General features: G+C 43.7%; 1 pseudogene across 1 annotated transcript in view; it reads left to right on the plus strand.

Moving 5' to 3' along the window:
• The window catches only part of LOC147633076 (uncharacterized), a 76,404-nt pseudogene extending 72,024 nt beyond the window's left edge, over window positions 1–4,380 (plus strand). Inside the window, exon 8 of the transcript XR_015267080.1 lies at window positions 3,623–4,380. The product of XR_015267080.1 is annotated as an uncharacterized LOC147633076 (transcript). The remainder of the gene's footprint in view (window positions 1–3,622) is intronic.
• The last annotated feature ends 14,480 nt before the right edge of the window (window positions 4,381–18,860 follow it).

Raw genomic sequence — 18,860 nt, forward strand, 5'->3', positions numbered from 1 at the left:
AAAAATTGGTGATCTTGTAGAGACCCCCATCATGGACTCCATTGGCAACAACCGAGAGAGTCTTCATGTCGATTACTTCGATGGCCTCATCATCAAAGTACACACCAAGTCCCTTCTAAGAAGCTTTGTATAGTAAAAACAGATTTTTGGAAATCTGTGGTACATGTAGAACATCATGTAAGGTGGTAGAGGAACCCAAAGAAACATTACCCACACCGGTGACAGGAATTGAGGAGTTGTCGCCAATGCAAACTGAAGAAGAGAGAGTCTGGTAGTCCTCCAAGATATGGGCTTGATTGGTCATGTGGGTAGAAGCACCACTATCACCAACCCTGTCCACCGCTTCAGGTGTGTCACTAACCTCTTCATATTTGTGATCACAAGGAGTGAATCCTAAGAAGAAGTGGATGAATCTGTGACTGCCATGTATGCAACTTTGGCAGATCCCTCCTTTGAAACTTTGCCTTTATCTTTAGTGTTGTCCTTGTGAGATGCTTTAGAAGCATCCTGGGCTTTATACTTGGCTTTGGCTGCATGAGAATCATCACGACGAGCAAAGCAGCAAGCCTCAGTATGGCCTGACTTGCCACAGTAATCACATTCATAAAGAGAGCTGTTTTGCTGAATTTCAGTCATTGGGAGTGTGTAGGAGAGTGATTAGCATCTGGAATCACTCTTGGAAGCTTGAAAATCACCTTAGCAAGCTTGGAAATGGAGGTGGGAAGGAGAATGTGCAGAAAATACAGCCCAACAGTCCTCATGAAGGAGGCGCCAATCTCTAGAGAGAGGAGGAGGAGAGAGGTGGTGAGTTGTCCAGTGTAGGTGGCAGACACATGCTTTGTGGAGCAAGCTAGAGTGGACACATGGTTGGTTACTCCCTTTGTACAAAGGGGATAAGGTCTGGGTGGTGGACATTGGGTTATGTCTACCTCGGGACATCAGTGTGTGTGAACACCGGGCTGGTCATAATTTATAAGTGAGTTTTGGTCGCCCAAAACTTAATGAAGTGTGTACACACTCACTTATAAATTAGTGCTAACTCCTAAGGCCAAGTTTATGACCAATACTTACCACCTGTCACATGCCACATAACCATGTCAGCAGACAGTTTCACAGGCACGGTTCGCGGGCGGGCGTCCCCTTACCCGGAACTACACATTGGTTAAGCAAGCATGAAAACAGCATGCAATTTCAATTGCAAGCAAGCACATAAAGATGCTATGCAATGCAGCATTAGTATGGACAATCCCCGTTCATGAGACTATACCAAAATAGACGTGCTCCAGGCATGTACACGGAGGCACAAGTCCCAACGGAAAGCCAAGTCCACAGTAACACATGAGTCACATCAATCCCCGGCATATACAATTGCCATCATGGACACTAGTCCAATGTACATACATGATAAGAAAGCACGGGTGGACCAATTGGGTGGCCAAATGGTGACATTGGGGTTCCCTTTTCCGCCTTTGCCTTTGCCCTTGTTAGAGGCAACAAAAGCAGACTCCGACTTGCCTTTTTTGCGAAGCATGCACTTGTCGTGGAGATAATGTAGGCATATGCTCACTTATGGTAGTGCTATGTGTGAACAGGGCTTAACCAAGGGCACTTTTTCCCATGTGGTTTTTCCCCTTGGATATCAAGTGTGAAAGGACACTCTATCCATATAATATTTTGTACTTCTATATTATATGGATGTGACACACATGCAAGGGTTGACTTGCATTTTGTGGCTACCACACTTTTGGCTCTCTCTCTCTCTCTCTCTCTCATTTCTATGTGAGCTTCTTCTTCCTGCACCTAACCCTAATGTGCAAGTTTCTGTGTGTGCGAGTGTGTGTGAGTCCAACACCAACAAATTGGTATCAAAGCTTGGGGCTGCCTGTGGAATTCTGTCTCTGAGATCTGCCAGCACAGCAGGTTCCATCGCTGCGAAATTCCGTCGACCTGACTTGACTGTGTTTTTCCGTCCGTCGAACGGGTTCCGGTGCCCAGCCCGCCGTCCAGCCGTCGCCGACTTCCGTCCGGTAGTCCAGCTTCGCCCAACCTGGCCTGACTGTGCCGCCGCTCAGCTCACAGGTGGCGCCGCCCAGTCCTGCCACCATAGCTGGCGTCGTTAGTGCGCAGGTGTCTGCCCCACCGCCTTCTCGCCCATCAGCTACGCCGCCTGCACGCGGCGGCCACAGTTCTAGCCCGTCTGCACCCTATTCATCTGTGCTGGAGGGTACCGTCCACAGCTTCACAAGGCGGACAAAGCCCAGACGCCGCCCCTCTGACCCTGCCCGGCAACAGCCCAGCTGGACCCTGCACGCCATCAGCCATCAGCCCAGCTGCAGATCTGTCCCGTCGCCAGCTGCACACCGCCTGCAACTCTTCCATCTGCACATCTGTCGAGGCCAGCACTGCCTCGCAGAGTTCCCCGCCATGTGGGCTGTAGGTACTTTGATTTCAGAATTTAAAAAAAAAAATTAAAAAAAACTTTGCAGCCATTTCAGGGCAGGTTCAGCAACTTTTGGGGGTTTGCCAAAATTCCCCTTTGCCAGGAAAATGGTATAAAATGGGAGACTAGAACCTGGCCCAATGAAGATCGTGAATCACAATCTATAATCTCAGGTATGCGTGATCAAAGTGGGTGCCCTTGTAAAAGACTTGTGGGCTAGACTGGACTAACCATGCAATAGAGCCCCAATTGATAAAGAAAATGTTTCTCTTTAGCATTCCAACTAAGTGACTCACATACTGCCACACGAAGTGTGCCTCTCTGCATTTCCAAATGCAGTGTTTAACCGTCTCTGGAGGTATGAAGGATGGGGCATGTGGGGTCAGCACCAAGGACCTTCCACTATACAACCAGTAGGGCTCCATTCTATAAGTGTCAAAAACAAGGAAACTTGCCACCTACTAATATGAGTGAGCTATGAATTGAATATAGATTTGGACAACTGTCCAAATCTTTACTAAATGGTTCTAGTAAGAGGGGCGTTAGGCAAATCCCCAATAGGAGTGGTGTATGTATGTATATAGATTTGTCCAAATATATATCAATGAATGGTTGGCTAAATCCAACGAGAAGAGCAAATAGGGTTGGCCTTAGGCAGGGTCTAAAATAGGGTTTTAGGTCTAGTGAGAAGAGAATTATGGAAGTCCCCAATAGCAATAAGATATTAATTGTAGTTAGATTTAGACAATTGTCCAAATCTATATTGAATGGTTAGCCAAACCTAGTGATATGAGCATTAAACAAATCCCTAATAAGGGTTAGCCTCAGGCAATTCTCCAACAGGTACAAAAACGCCATAACTGTCTCTAGAAGGTTTGCATGTGGTCTGCAATGCTATACCTTTCCCATTGACCGCTCCCATTGTACCCTCCTGGTAAGAGTCTGCTGTAATAATGTGATATGTGTCCCACTAGTGTATGGCCTAATCAATCTGCATTATGCCTGCGTGATCCAGCCTAGGGATATGGCCTGATGAATCTGCATTATGGTCCCCTCTTATCATGAAGCTTGAACTTCTGTTTGCTATTCACGAAGGCGGGTCTCTTTTCATTCATTTCTTACACTATACATAGGTTGTATGTTGATGCCAATCAGTAATTGAGTAAGCTGGTTTTTTGACAGGGTGACATACGGTCGTTGGAAGACTTGACATATGTGAAGAGGCAAAACTTTCTGGCGAAACATCCTTTACCTTGTGATTTTCCTGTTGTTTCCTTCCACACAGAAGTGACCATTGCTCCTAATGCTTTCTCTACGATGTCTCATATTGCGCATGCTGAGCTTCCATGGCACAACTTCAGCCCTGAAATAGCATCTAATGAGTTGGCAGGTGCTGCTAAGCTACCTGTAATCATACCCCTTCCTGCTGTCATGGCGATGTGCGCAAAGCATATAGAGCTGAGATACAATCGCAAAAGTGATGGGCTTGTTGTAAGAGAAGATGCAGAGGCTCCTGGATCTGTGATAGTTAGACCTGATCGCAAACTTGATCATGCGTGGATGGTGTACTCTCCTGCTCGCAAAGACAGCAATGAGCCTGATTGTTCGCAGATGTGTGAGTCGCTTCTAACACTCCTTTTAGAGACGTGCAAGAGAATCAAGTCAGATTAGTCTTTATGACAGTGCAGATCTTTGATGCAATCAAATATACATTGTTCTATACTTGATGTTGCCAAAAATTGGAAGTAAAGTTTGTACATAATAGAGCTGTGCTGTAGATGGTCTTTAAGCTTGCATGTGGTGTTGGTTTATGTGGGGCCAATCTACTTTCTCATTTCCATGAACTCTTGAGTTTTTTTTAATTGTTCTAGCCATTTTGTGTATTAGGGCAAGGTCCAATACGTTTCATGGCTAGATGATGAATAAGCCTTGAGGTTGGATACATGGACAGCTTTGTGGTTTGATTGTTGATTCTGGCTCCAGCTGACTGGGAGGAAGGTCTTTCTATCATGACACCAAAGCTATCCTTTCTTAGCCTGCTAGTCAAAGTTTTAATTCTTTAGATTTCAGGTCAAGGCTTATCATGACCTCAAAGCTGCTCTTTTGGTCTTGGCATGAGGTGAAATTTCACCTCACGTCTATTAGTTAATCATATATTTGTTTGGTTCACAGTATGGACACATTCAGTCAAGTTTTTTGGGTTGTGAAGTTAAGGGCTTTGTACAAGCACGAGGTAGTTTATCAAGATGTTAGGATATTTTCTCACATATATTAAGGAATTCTACTGTGTAGCTCCCTATGCTTCCTCGTGAGATCAACCTCTCCTCTCTAGATGAAACATAGAAATTACCCTATAGAAGTCATCAGTGCATGTGATAAGTAAAACAAACCCCCCCCCCCCCCCCCCCCCCGCCCCCCCAGTTTTCTAATATCTTGATAAAAACCCTCCTCCCCTGGCTTGAGAAAGTAGCCTCTATATATCCTCATTAGCATGTCTGATTGAACTCACATCCTCATCATGTAGACCTGCCATGGGCCACAATTCCTTCCTGATCAATTGATTGCAAAGAGGAAGATAAGGCTAGCAGTTGTGGACATCACTGTCTCTCCTAGGTGATGGATAGGTAATTTGTTGAAGTGATGCGCCTAGATAATGTAATGTGGGACGAATAGTGCACTGCAGATAAAACATGACAACATAATAATCTATAGCCTTTCTATTTGGTTCAAACCTTAGCTGCTAGTTAGGAAGGCCTTTGTTGAAAGCTGCCAACAATGTGCATGAGAACAAGGCAGGCCAGAAATGCAAACCTCTTGCCAGTCACGATCGTGGTAGCCACTCTCATCAAAATTAAAACCTCTCTCTGAAGTATGTGTGCCTGTACAATCGCTGGTACCTCTCCATCAAATGAGGAGGTTTTTTTGTAAGTAACCTAGTTTAGTGTGGAAGATTACCACCTTGGTCTTACCATGGTAAACTTTAGGCTGTGTCTCTTTGGCAAGCCATCTAAACTGTGGTATCCCTGTAGAAACAGATAAAGTCCAAGGAAGATTAGTGCAGCACACTTTGATTAACAGGTTCAAGCAAAGGTGAGGGGGAGAGAAAAAATAGCCATTGAAATGAGCTCAGCCATATTTTCTATCATAGTCATAAAAACAACGAAACCAACATTTTTGTAGAATCATTGATTTTCTCCATGCTTTTCATCCCCAGGCCTCTGCTTGTGCTTCTTGATCTATGCCTGTGTGCTCCACTCATTGCTCCTTGTTTTGAGTGATGCGAAGGATTGACTTAAGTGATGCGCTCAAAACCCCATTAATTTTCTCCACCAAACCAAACCATTACTTTGTGGATGGTATGTCAAAGAAAACTGATGTTTCAATAGAGTTGTGAACAATTGTATAAAACTCCCCCACTCACATCCAATCCGTGCAAATGTTCTTCTCCATTAAAAAATTGGCTACTATTCTCACACACTCCTTGTGGCTTTTGCCTCAGCCCATCTGTTGGCATAATCAATGGCCACTGTAATGTGTAACTTTCCTTGAGTGTGGCAAGAACCAATAAAATCTAAATCCCATTTTTCAAAAGGGCCTAACATGAGGATTGGGAGCAATGGACTTTTTTCAGTTCCTTCATGTTAAAAGTTTGACAAGTATGGCAAGTTGCACACGTGAAAAAAATTCCTAACTTTATTTTCATGAACAAAGTGATACCCACAAACATCTTCATGACACCCTTCCATTTCTCATTGTGCTTCTATCTTACCAATGACCTTTTGCAACGGTGAAACTGTCTTCAGTTTATAATGCATCTCCTATCAGTTCTTCTATCTTACCAATGATCTTTTGCAATAGTCAATCTTTCTTCATTTTATACATAGCATGTCTCCTATTAGTGTGTATGATTTCGCTTTCAATATCAATTCAGTTGCTCACTTCTCTAGAAACATATCATCCCACATTTAAATATATACAGCATGCAAGTCTTTCAACCTTGTTTCCAAGAGTATCTTTGATGTCAATGCATTTGCTTTTAAAAAAAATTCTCTACTGACATGTGAGATCAGGGGTTTCACTCTGTTAAAACACAAATTGAATGCATGTTCAAGCATGTATTGAAAATATCAATATTTTTTAAGAAATACTACTATTTTTTTAATTTATACATTTTTTTAAAACACAATTGTTCAACATCCTTTTGTAAGTATACATGTTTAAATTTCGAATTTAGAACCTCTCTCTATGAACTTACATAACTAAATTACATTAGATATCTATTTGTTTAATCTCCTCTTGCATGTATATGGCATGTTAGTGTCCTAAATAAAAAACCCCTCCTCCATACACTAAGATGCTACGTTACATATGTCTAAAGTGAACCTCCCATGCATGTGAGAAGAACATTTTTCTATCTATTGGTATAACTTTTGAGCTTTCTCTACATCAATGTCACGCTACTCTACCATAGTTGAAAATACAAGTATGTTATCCAAAAATATAAACACACACTTGCCAATCAAGTCCCTAAATATCCACATCATCGTGTAGTTAAATGTGGCTGGGCCATTCGTTAAGCCAAAAGGCATGATCGGAAACTCATAGTGGGCTTGTTCCGTATGAAAGGCTGTCTTGGGGATGTCTCCCTCAACAATCCGAATCTAGTGCTACCCACTTTTCAAATCTAATTTCGAGAACACCTTGGTCCCATTCCGTCTCTCTAAAATGTAGTCAATCTAAGACATCGGGAACTTGCTTTTTATTGTCAGCTTATTGAGTGTACGATAATCCACATACAATCAAGAAGAACCATCCGTTTTTCTCACAAACAGGATAGGGGTGGCAAAGGGCAACACACTAGAGCATATGAAGCTAGTCTATAACAGCTCTTGGAGTTGGCGGTCTAACCCTGCTTCCATTGCCTTGGATAAGTGGTATGGAAACTTGCTTGAGGGATCCGAGCTTGGGAGGAGGTCAATCTTGTGATCCTCCAGTCTAGCTCGGGGGAGCTGGGGAGGGAGATTATCCCAAAGAAAAATCTTTTGGAACTTGTCATGGAGAGCCTGGTACTTCTCGCAAGGATTGGCCATCATCTGGGCAGTCTGTATATAAATCAATGCACATTGTGCACCTTTTCGTATTTCTTGTAGCACTTAGCGCAAGCTAGAGTGCATCCTTGAAGGTGGGTGGCTGAAACATACGCACTTCCCACTGGATTTACATGTCAAGGCCATAGAGGAATTGCTCTTTCTTGTCCTCATAAAAAATGCCCAATTGCAAACATAAGTTCGAAATTTTGTTGGCATACTGCAAGATTGGTTGCACATTTTGACGTGCTCCTTGAACTCATTTTCGAGTCGCATAAGTAGAAATTGCTGGTGTATAGATGTAAAGAAAATGAAATTTTCTCTTTTTAGGCCAAATCTGTGGATCCCTTAGCGCGTAGCGCTTCTCAAGGCATCGTGGAACCTAAAGGAGGTAGCCTATCTTTGGGGATGGAAGTTTTCTCGCTACCGCACTCGCTGGCTTGGAAGTCATGGGGTCGAGTTTTGTCATGTGCACAGTGTGTATCTACCGTGTGCTACACGCACGCAAGACTAGCTTCGAGGTTTGGGGAAGCTTGGAGCTAGGCACGCTGATTGGCGAGTTGAGTTAGGGATAGACTAACGAGCGGGCACCCAAGTATGGACGGGCGGGCGCCCAAGTGTGGACGCCTGATGACCGGCCAAGAGCCTATAAAAGGGTGGCCAAGGTTAGTCATTAGTCATATAGAGTCTAGCGAAATTTGTGAGAGCTCTATGGTCTTGAGCTTGGATCTAGTGCAGACGTGCACCTGCTTTACGCAGCCGAGGCCGGCAGCAATCTCGAGGCCCGCGAGGGTAGCTTCGTGTGGCGGTACGTCAACCTAGTTAGCTCAGCTCGTGGCTCGGTGGGGACAGCCAAGACTGTGGGCTTGCCCATGGCTGTCATAGTTGGGAGGTGAGTCAGGCCTGCACCTCCCCTGTTGTTTGTTTGTTTGCAGGTTTCGAGTCTCGTACCAGGAGCGTTCCACGAGGAGAACCGGTGGGGATTTGACAGTGGTATCAGAGCGTGCCTCGTGAACGAGCAAGTCGGTAGGTAGAGAAGATGAGGTCGAAGAAAGGTATGTGTTCAAAAAGCTTGCTGTTTTTTTTGTGCATACTGCTGTTTTTCAGATTCAGTATGTTGTTTTTTCATCATAGAAACCCGTGATGATAGCGATTGTGGTCTAGAAAGGGTTGTTTTCTTTGCAAAGAAGAGGAAAGATGTTTTTGAACTATATAAACAGTTTCAGGGAGAGAAAACAGAAAAAAGCATGTTCGTTTGTTTTGGTTGAACTCGAAAGAGAGAGAGAGCGAGAGAAGTGATGGATTGGCTATGCGGGGTCGCATGCGCGTGCTGGTCGTGTGCTGTTGGAGGGCGGTCGCATGCTGGTCGTATGGTTGTTGGAGGCGCACGCATGAAGTAGGCCAAGCCTACGTAGTAGGCAGTCGGCCAAGCCTACGTAGGCAGGCGCCTAGGCCAGGCAGGCAGGCGCCCAGGCCTACGCAGGCAGGCGCCCAGGCCAGGCCCGGCAGGCGCCCAAGCCTACGCCGGCTTGTGGCCAGCCTACGCAGGGGCCATGCCTACGCAGGCAAGCTGGCGCAGACAACCACGCAAACCTGCATGAAGGCAGCGCCGGCAGCACGTAAGGCAACAGCAGCAAGGTGAGTGACTTCAGGCTCACGCTGGCAGCCGGCGGCACTAATCCAAGAGGGAAGGAGAAAAACAAAACCAGAAAAGCATTCGGCGCTTTTGTTTTTTTTAGATTAAACTTTAAAAAAAAAAGGTTTAAAGGCCCCTCCAAGGTTTAAAGATTGCATATGGCTTTAACCAACTGACATGGAACACATCGTGCACATAGTCCAGCTCGGAGGTAGCTTCAACTTCATTGAAACCTTGTTAATCTTTCTTTGGATGCGAAAAGGTCCGAAGCTCCTGAATGACAACTTTGGGTATCGCTTGCCCACCTGTTTCAACCTTTGCTTCATGATCCGAAGATAAACCCAATCGCCTTTCAAAAACCTCATATCCCTTCGGTTCTTGTTGGCTTGTCAAGTGTAGACCTCCTGCGCGCTTTAGCCAACCTGTCATTTACTGACTCTAAAAACTCTTGGTAAGACTTTGTACCCAGTCAAAATCGGACTTCCCAACCGCGTTGGAATGCTAAAATGTAACACAATAGGCTACTTAAGCATACAACCAATAGAGTTTAGGACTTCCTTGAGGATGTAGCCATAGATTAGGTGGTTATAATGGAGTCAAGAAAAAAGTTAGGGGTTATTTATAGCCCAATGGCTATTTTAAAGGACACATGCGTAACGAGTGCCCAAAGCAAAAGGGTGCAAAGACCAACGCAGGACCCAAGCCAAAGGCCACTAACCAGTTGTCTTTGACAGGTACGTCAGTTTACTGTACTTTCTCACCCTAGTGCATGTTCTGATTGTCTGTTCAACTCTAAAGTATTTGGCTTGCATGATCTTCTCCGAGTTTATGGAGAAGTGAATGGCCATAAAATTCACATTCTTCTAGACCCTGGCAGCTCACACAACTTTGTTAACTCTACAAACTTGTGTAGAAATTGAGTCTTGATACGACACCCAGCGATCATACCTATGAGGTACGCCTACCTACGGGAAGGCAAGTATGGGATCGAAAGGTGGAGATGCTTCCAATCCAGATTCAGGACTACAAAGATACTCTAGAATGCTATGTTATGCACCTAGAAAATGTAGACTTGTTATTAGGGATTGAGTGGTTTAAGACTCTTCAAGTCCAGATAGATTGGTCTAGTCATATTTTTTCTTTTCAGCATAGGAAAGTCCAGTATAGTATTTTAGGTGATTGTATTCATCCCTCTCAGGGACCTCTTATAAATACAGTTGATTTTGGAAATATAATGGATTCTTCTTTGTATACCGCTTTCCATTGCGTATTGATTCCACTTTCTTCCTTTCTCATCCCTTCCATGGATGTAAATGAATTAAGTGTGTTTGAGAGCAAAGAAATACAGAAGATACTTGATTCGTTTCAAGATGTATTTCCTAAGGAACTGGTATCAGGTTTACCACTTGAAAGGGCAGTAGATCATCGTATTGACTTGATCCCTGGTGCCCATCCTGTCAGTATTCCACCTTACAGGATGAGCCAAGCTGAGGAAGATGAGTTGGCTAAACAACTCGAAGATTATTTGAGGATGGACAAATCCGTCCAAGTAAATCACCTTGGGGTGCACCTGTGTTGCTTAGGAGAAAGAAGGACAACACCTGGAGAATGTGTATAGATTACAAGAGATTGAACAAGCTAACAATTAAGAACCGTTATCCTCTCCCTAGATCAGATGACCTGATTGATCGGTTAGTAGGAGCGAAATATTTCACGAAGATATATTTACGTACTGGCTATCACCAGATGCGTATTCATGAAAGGCATGTCGAAAGAACCGCCTTTCGGATAGGTATGGCCATTACGAGTTTTGGATAGGTATGGCCATTACGAGTTTCTTGTATTACCTTTTGGGTTAACCAATGCTCCAGCCACTTTCCACCAGCAAATGATGAACGATCTTTTTCGTGAACATTTGGGAAAATTTGTGGTGGTGTTCCTGGATGATATTTTGATATATAGTCGTACTCTTGAGGATCATGTTAGACACCTCACGATTGTCTTATCTATTTTAAGACAGAATCGACTATATGCTAAGTTAAGTAAATGTGAGTTTTTTATGACAGCATCATTTACTTGGGACACAAGATCACTAGAGATAGATTGAGCATTGACTATGACCGAGTTCAGAAGGTTTTGGACTGGCCTATACCGCGAACAGTGAAACAACTTCGTTCTTTTCTCGATTTTGTTGTTTTTCTTTGAAAATCTATGCTCACACTACCGATGATCGACTTATTGAAAGGTCGTGACGTAAGTCAAATTAGCCTATCACTTGGAATAACGATTTGGATATGGCCTTCAGACTTTTGAAAGATAAAGTCAAGGAAGCACCTATCTTAGCATTACCCGATCCTAGTCGGCCTTATGTTCTTGAAACTAATGCCAGTGACTATGCCATCGGGGCTGCTCTATTTCAAGATGGTAGACCGGTTGCTTTTGAAAGTAAAAAGCTAGACGACACTCAATCTCATTGGCCACCCCTTGAGAAGGAGCTTTATGCTGTGATTCATGCTCTCAAGGTTTGGAGACATTATTTATATGGCTCCAAGTTTGTGGTATTGACTGATCCATCAGTCAATCAAGTATGTGTGTGATGCGGATGATTTGAGAGGAAGGAAAGCTCCTTGGGCTGAGTTAATGCAAGATTTTGATTTTGAGATCCATTATCGAAAAGGGTCCATGAATAGTGTTGCAGATGCGCTTAGTCGAATTAGAGAGGTGAATACTTTGTCGTTCACCGAGATTTCTACTGACTTATTTCAGTTATTGAGAGGGCTTTGCAGGACTGATAGTTATTTTGGTCCATTTTGGCAGAAGATCCAGGACGGGAGCTCATTGATTGACAAGACTCAATGACTGAGCAGTCTACCATTCAGGCTGCAGGAGGCCAGTGGATGATTCGGAATGGTTTACTATTCCGTAATGACAAAATTTGTGTACCACAGATTCCGGACATTAGGTCCAAGATTCTTAACGAGTGTCACGACGCCCCTTCTGATGGACGCCCTGGGGTACATAGGACACTATCGTAAGTGAAACACACTTTTTATTAGCCAAAGATGAAAGGGTCTGTAGAAGATTATGTTCTCAAGTGTCAAATTTGTCAGGCAAATAAAGCTGAACGCTTTAGACAGGCTGGGTTGTTGCATCCTTTGCAAATCCCAGGTAATAAATGGGAAAGTATTTCCATGGATTTTATTACCGGATTGCTAAGAACACATCAAGGCCACGATTCTATTTGGGTTGTGGTAGATCGCTTATTGACAAAAATGGCTAGATTTTTATCGACCCGGAAGATTATTACAGCTACGCAATTAGCACGACAGTTTATCGAGCAATTGTTTAGACTGTACGGGTTACCGTAGGACATAGTCAGTGATAGGGACTCTAAGTTTACGAGTGATTTTTGGAAACTTGTTTTTGAGAAGTTGGAAACAACTTTGAATTTGAGTTCCTCAGATCATCCTCAATCTGATGGCCAGACTGAAAGAGTGAATTAGATTTTGGAGGATATGCTTCGAGCATATGTATCCAAAAGACAGAGTTCATGGGAGGATTATCTTCCTATGTTAGAATTTGCATATAACAGTACTAAGCATACGAGTACAGGTTTTAGTCCTTTCATGCTTATGTATGGTTTTCAACCTAGTTCACGTGCTACAGTAGGATTCTCAAGACTTCAGCATGATGCAGCACGTAATTTTTTGCAAGATATACAGGAAATGTTACAAGTTGCGAAGGAATCTATTAGAAGTGCTCAAGACCGAGACAAATTTTATTCTAATAGACATCGTTCGCCCAGAGAGTTCTCTGAAGGAACGATGGTGTATTTGCGAGTTCCGAAAGATTCTGAGACTTTACGGACAGGTCGATCTTCGAAATTATCCCCTAGATACTGTGGACCATTTTGTATTACACGAAGGATTGGTTTAGTTGCATATGAATTGGATTTGCCTTCTCATGTGAAAGTTCATCCTGTATTTCATGTCAGTAGACTTAAGGAAGTATTGGGTGGAACAGAGCAGTTAGTTACTCCTCAAGAAATTATAGATGTCGAGGACATGACATTTGTTCCGCACGAACCTGAAAAGATTCTTGGATTTCGTGAAAGAAGATTGCGTACGCTTATCACGAAATATAAGATCAAGTGGAAGGATCGTGTTGAGGAGGATGCTACATGGGAGACATTGACTACTCTTCAGAGAGATTACCCTGGCTTTTTAGTGAGCTCAGGAGTGAGCTCTTAGAGGAAGGGGAGTATGTCATGTGCACAGTGTGAATCTACCGTGTGCTACACGCACGCAAGACTAGCTTCGAGGTTTGGGGAAGCTTGGAGCTAGGCAGGCTGATTGGCGAGCTGAGTTAGGGATAGACTAACGAGCGGGCACCCAAGTATGGACGAGCGAGCGTCCAAGTGTGTACGCCCGATGACCGACCAGGAGCCTATAAAAGGGTGGCCAAGGTTAGTCATTAGTCATATAGAGTCTCGCGAGATTTGTGAGAGCTCTATGGTCTTGGAGCCTGGATCTAGTGCAGACGTGCACCTGCTTTATGCAGCCGAGGAGGCTGGCAGCAATCTCGAGGCCCGCGAGGGTAGCTTCGTGGCGGTATGGGACGTCGCGAGGAGGAGATTGGTCGGTACGTCAACCTAGTTAGCTCAGCTCGTGGTGGCTCGGTGGGGACAGCCAAGACTGTGGGCTTGCTCACGGCTGTCATGGTTGGGAGGTGAGTCAGGCCTGCACCCCCCCTGTTGTTTGTTTGTTTGCACGTTTCGAGTCTCGTACCAGGAGCGTTCCACGAGGAGATCAGGTGGGGATTTGACAAGTTTACCACTATATTTACTGAAGTTCATCCTCTTGGGAGCATGACTCGAGGGAAAAGCAGGTGTTGCTCTTGCATCTCAAGCCCCGCAAGAAATCTTTTGTGCTCATGCGTCATTATCTTCTTGTGTAGCAACGCGGGATGCTACCTCACAATCTTCCATCAATCGAATCTCCAATGCTCACATCTGCAGCTCGAGTGGCAAACTCGGCTGTGATAGTAACCCTCCATGAGGGTTAGCCAAAAGAGGATATGCTATCGGGTTTTGGGAAAGAGGAGGAGACAGAGGAGGAGATGGAGAAAAAGCTGCCCGAGTACGGGTTCTTTCCTCCTCCATGGCTAAGATTTGCGCCTTTTGCTCTTCCAACTTGGTGTTCTGGTTTGCAAGTGCTCACATAAGTCTCGAACATCTCATGCGCACTCATGTTTGCCGTTCCCGAAGGATTGCCTGGTGCTCTTTGTTTCGGATTTCTTTGTTCTCTCTCTTCATTGAAGTTTACCAGTGGAAATAGTCATGTCCTTCCGGACCGTAACAAAACCATCCACTATACATATGAGGGACTTTCCAGAGGCTTCCAGAGGCTAAAAACCAATCATCCTTCGAGGGACAACAGTCACACCGAAAGGGGTGGTCCTCCAAAGTCTAGAAACCAACCACACAAGTGAAAAACATTTTCTGGTTTTCTGGCTGAATCTTCACACTTGCAAAAGAAGGCTTTGATATCTATGTAACATGCGGAAGCTTGATGAATATAATCAGGTCTTTAATGGACAGAATTTAGCAATCTTTCATGACGAAGATAACACACAAAATAGATAGATATATGCAAAAAAAAAAGAGAAAGAGAGAGATAGAGAGTGAGCCATACATAGTATTAGTTTTCGAATACCCTCTCTAGGGCCTCCACCACGGATGGTGTATTTGCTTTATTAGAATGATGAGAAAATAACGCAAATCTGTGAATCTTCTATGGTTGTAGACTTTCAGCCTATAGATGACCTGACTCTTAAGCTTCAACCTTCACCTTTGATTAGGCTCCCTTTGGCTATCCTAGCCCTTGGAGTTCTTCAGCACTTTGTCAATTGTAAGATGCCTCGAATGAATCCTAGACAATGCTTATATAACACCTACGGATGCTGGTCGGTGTAACCATAGGGGCCACCTTGTTTATAAGTAACTTCACAGTCTGAATTAATTCCCTTTTTAATATGCACCTTTTCACACTTTGGTTGGCTGCCTCTGCTTGGTTGGCTGTCGTCTAGGTTGTGCATGGCCTTAATGTAGCTCCCTCATTCACATTGAGTCTTGTTTTTGCTATGTCCATCCCTCTTCTTCTCTGCACCCCCTTCCTTGCATTGCACTTCACATAAAACTATTGTACACGTACTGAGACTAAGGACTTGAGGTACATTAAGAGTAGGCACCATAGATGATGACCGTGCCATTGACCTCATGCTCACTTTGTAGGGAAACTAGAAAGAATCCTCTAGATCTTCCTAATCCATTTGTTGAAAATGGGAGCCACCATTGTCTCAAAACTGGGAGCCACCATTGTCTAAAAATTGGGAGCCACCATTAGGGAGGATTCATGCTTCCTCGACCCTGAAATGGGTTGCAAAGTCTAATGAACAAGTCAAGACCACCCTCGAGAATCAATATAAGGTATCCTTGAACAAAATGACATGCCATCTTTCAACTACCTGAAGTAGGTCCTACCTCAACAAGGTTGATGGCATCAACACCTTTCAAAATTAAATATCATGGGGCCCGAATCTCCCTCATCCTGCACTTCATTTTGATTCCTACCATAACACTGACAATGAGAGAGAGAGAGAGAGAGAGAGAGAGAGAGAGAGAGAGAGAGAGAGAGAGAGAGAGAGATTTTAGATGGGGGCACAAGGCCGAATCACTCTCACTCAGGAGCTTGTTAGAAGGTCCCTAGGGCTCCCATTCATCTCAAGAAAATTCCATAATGGGAAAGGAGCCATGGCCAAAGTTTGACATCACCAACAAAGAAGACCTCAACTCCAATGGGGCCAAGTTTAAAGGCATCATAGTCCGAGAATTGGTGCCCCCACTAGCTAGAGTGCTCACTTTTTCTCTCTCATGAAAAGGCTAGAGAGCAACACAACTAAATATTCTAGCTAGAGTGCTCACTTTTCCTCACTCATGAAAAGGATAGATACCAACACAACTGGGCATCACTCAGTATTCTAGCTAAACTACTTACATGCCAACCGACAAATTGGGCTGGAGTGTTTAACCAATGAACTCCAAGGCTCGTGCAAGAATCCAACATACTAGCAGGCAAGGTACACTATGCCGCCCTGATGCACACAAAGGTCCTGTGTCATTCCATTAGTAAATAACTTCCACCCCCTATGCCTTGCCCAACCTTATCCCATCTTATGAAGTAGCATATCGTAGATGATTCCCAAGCCCCATCTTCCCCCAAAGAGATGAAAGCTGGAAACGTCACAAAACCCCTCAGTCTCCTCGCGCCCATTGCACCCATAGAGGATCACTCAATCATCCAACCACAAAATATGTCAAGAAGCCACAATAACTTCATGCTTGTATGGTCTTGGTGGCGACAGATGGCACACCAAACCAAACCTCTCCATGAAAATAAATGTAGGTGTCCTACTTGAGGTAGCCTTAGGGCTAGCCTGAACTGTTGAGAAGATTTTTTGCCAACTTGTCCATGCTCATGGCCTTGAGTAGAACTCTTCCTGCTGCTGGTTGGGCACCCTTCGCTATTTAAGGCTTTGGATGGCATGTCCCCTATCTCTAGGTTTGGGTGGATGACTTCTTCATCCTTATCTTATAGATTTTCTACTAGGTCTTGCCTCATAGCAGGCAACACTCATAAAGATGTAGTGTCTAGTCCTATAGAGATGGTCATGAAGCCTCTTTCTTTTGAGATCGATCAATGAATGATAACTCATCTAGTCTTTCACAAGAGCATCTCATGTGGTGATACTTGGTTCTATAATGTAGTCCCACACTGTTTCACCCTCTTCTTGCATGAAGTTATAGATTTGTGATATTGAGCTCCATCTAGCTCCACTTGGGCAAGAATCCCATAACTCAAGATCTCCTAGCTAGCTTTTTCATGTGGGTTTAGAGACCTAACCACTGGCATGCACTCCCTTAAAGGCAACGTCCAAATGAACAAATCTTGGTGGGATCATCAATCCTTTTCATAGGCTCGCAAATTTGATCGAACTTCTCTAGATACTTAAGGGGATCTCCAGTTTTATCAAATTTGTTCATCATCCTTGAGATGTGGATTGGCTTTGTTTTGCTCAAATCTAGGCCTCTATGTATTATCTTTGTGACAAGTCCCCTTCCCATTTCAAAGCCATCCTAAGCATGAATTCTACATATTCACATGGCGCTGGAACGTAAGGGAGTGGTTGCACAAAACCCTCAATTTCAGGGTATAAGATCTCTTGCCCCATGGGGTTGGGCTATGTGGTTTCCAACGACACTTACCCTACATGGACCTAGCTTTGAGGCTATAGGATCACTATGGATTAAGGACACGTTATGTAAATTCCCTTGTTGTGGATCCGTTTGGTTTGAGGTAGTCGCAATCCTTGGCTCTTTACCCTTCCCTGTGGTCCCTATTCCTTGTTTAAATAGAGAAGAATTGGTACTTGGTTGCATAGTGAAGACGCTTCTCTATAATGATCTTATGTGGAAAGTGGGACTCATGCTTTCTCTGTGTGCTTGTTGCTGTGTGTTTCAAGGAACATTGTCCCTAATGGTAGAGCCAAGCAGACATATCTCAATTGATGTAAACTACAGCGGTTGGGCTGCTTGTTGTTGGTTGTGGTGGCTAGCTTGGGATAAACCCAAGCAAGATCGATACCAAATGTTCGAAACATTGTGGCATTGGACATGATTTCCTGAGAGGGAGCGAACCTTGAGGTTAGTCTCTTGCTCCCACTCCTTCACAAGAGCTTTGACCAAAGACAGAGTGATGATGTAGTGCACTTTTTATAAAGTTTATAACGTTGTTTACAAATCTAACTGGTGAAGTTGGTGGGGCTTGGAGGACCATGGGCAGTTCTTGTTTCCGGGCGTTCCGTTGTTCCTCCACTCATGTTTGCATTTAGTCGGCTCATTTCGTCCTCCCAAAGCTCCTCGTTGGAGTTGGATTTGCCGAAAGGTTTCCCTTCTTAACTAGGAAGCACTCTATTGAGAGTGTTGGTCATTTTGTTGGGATCGAAGGTTGGTTGGATTTGAGAAAGTGTGGTTTGATGCACTATAGTCGATTGTATTATCGTTTTCAATAGTTAGTCTAGATTGGGTTCTCATTAAGAGTTTCACTCTTGTGAAACGGTCTCTAGTACTTTCTTAAGCACGTATGAAAATGATTTGAAGCACGTATGTATTTGCTCAAGCCTTTAAAAAACAATTTATTTTTGTAACACGAAAAAGTTTTTTTTTTGTATTTTAAACTTTTCTTTTTGCTAGGCTGATATCTATAGGTTCACGCCTCTAGACTCACGTGTCCAAGCTTATGTCTATAGGTTCACATGTCCAAGCTTATGTCTATAGGCTCATGTCTCCGTGCTCATATTTGTGTAGGCTCATGCCGCTTTTGTATGAACTAGGCTCACATACTTTATTTTTATGAAATAGGCCTACCTGAGGGATGTACTTTTATATAATATGCCTATAATAGGATCGATGTGCAATTATTAAGTAATGATTGTATACTTTAATGCCTCAATAATTACAAAGAATAAGAATTCTCCTTGAAATTTGTAGCTGGTACACACGATAAGAAAATCCTTAAATATAAAGGACATGAGAGTAGATATGTCCTTACAAGTCTTTCAGGCAGTAGTATACTTTAAT

The sequence above is a fragment of the Cibotium barometz genome, chromosome 12 (genome assembly GCF_041138505.1).
Source record: "Cibotium barometz isolate CiBa-2024 chromosome 12, ASM4113850v1, whole genome shotgun sequence".
Taxonomy (NCBI): Eukaryota; Viridiplantae; Streptophyta; class Polypodiopsida; order Cyatheales; family Cibotiaceae; genus Cibotium; species Cibotium barometz.